Source organism: Saprolegnia parasitica (assembly GCF_000151545.1).
Source record: "Saprolegnia parasitica CBS 223.65 unplaced genomic scaffold supercont2.62, whole genome shotgun sequence".
NCBI classification, from domain to species: domain Eukaryota; phylum Oomycota; class Saprolegniomycetes; order Saprolegniales; family Saprolegniaceae; genus Saprolegnia; species Saprolegnia parasitica.
The window spans coordinates 112,958-114,307 of record NW_012156456.1 but is presented as its reverse complement, the minus strand read 5'-3'; the positions used below and the strand labels follow the sequence as shown (position 1 = coordinate 114,307).

At 38.7% G+C, this 1,350-nt stretch overlaps 1 non-coding gene across 1 annotated transcript; it reads right to left on the bottom strand.

The window, feature by feature from the left end:
* Positions 1 to 782: 782 nt before the first annotated feature.
* SPRG_30148 lies at positions 783 to 864 on the bottom strand. The gene has a single exon. It is a non-coding gene; the product is annotated as a tRNA-Ser (tRNA).
* Positions 865 to 1,350: the final 486 nt, after the last annotated feature.

Below are 1,350 nucleotides of genomic sequence, written 5' to 3'. Positions count from 1 at the left end.
CTGTCCCACTGGTGGATCTATTTTTTATACAATTTAATCGAATTTACTATTTTACACCATTTATCATTTACACCATTTATTGTCCGAAACCTCGCATCACCAAAGCTCGCACACTCAATACAACCTCACACGACCCACAGTATTTTTTTCAACATTTATTACCCACAAACCACGATGCTACCATTCTTTGTCTCCTTTCAATATAATACAACTTTATATATTCGCACAGAGCTCCACTTACACCGTGTCTCTCTTTTTTCATCGATACAAACAACTACAACCTCAAGCTCCAAATTAATTCACACCATTTGATGCAAAATTCAAACTTTGTGCAGTCATATCGAGGCAGCCACAAGATGTGATGTATTTATGTCATTTTTTAATAAATTGATAGCATGCAAGAGATGAAGTCGTGCCGCTTGGATGAGGTATGTGCCAAATACTCTCATGCTGTACAACACATCTCTAGCGATATATGTTGCCTGTGCCAACGAAATGGAGTGTTTCACGGGGTCTATATTTTATTCGCAACTATTTTCTTTGAAAAAAACGTGATAGATCGGCTGTTTAGTCCAAGATGAAGAATATCGAGAATCCTCTCAAAACTGATACTTTCGTGTTATCGCAAAATTTCGCTGGCTCATCTCTGGAAACATACGTTGTTGGTGCCAACGAAACGCAGCTTCCTGTGCTCGGTTGACATTCGAGTCGAAACGATGAAAAAGACTTTTGATTGTGCTCGGTTGGCATGAAATGGTAAAAAAATACGTGAAAAATATTCCCGACAGCTGTGAGATTTTGAACTCACGCGGGTAACCCCAATAGATTTCGAGTCTATCGCCTTAACCGCTCGGCCAAGCTGTCCCACTGGTGGATCTATTTTTTATACAATTTAATCGAATTTACTATTTTACACCATTTATCATTTACACCATTTATTGTCCGAAACCTCGCATCACCAAAGCTCGCACACTCAATACAACCTCACACGACCCACAGTATTTTTTTCAACATTTATTACCCACAAACCACGATGCTACCATTCTTTGTCTCCTTTCAATATAATACAACTTTATATATTCGCACAGAGCTCCACTTACACCGTGTCTCTCTTTTTTCATCGATACAAACAACTACAACCTCAAGCTCCAAATTAATTCACACCATTTGATGCAAAATTCAAACTTTGTGCAGTCATATCGAGGCAGCCACAAGATGTGATGTATTTATGTCATTTTTTAATAAATTGATAGCATGCAAGAGATGAAGTCGTGCCGCTTGGATGAGGTATGTGCCAAATACTCTCATGCTGTACAACACATCTCTAGCGATATATGTTGCCTGTGCCAA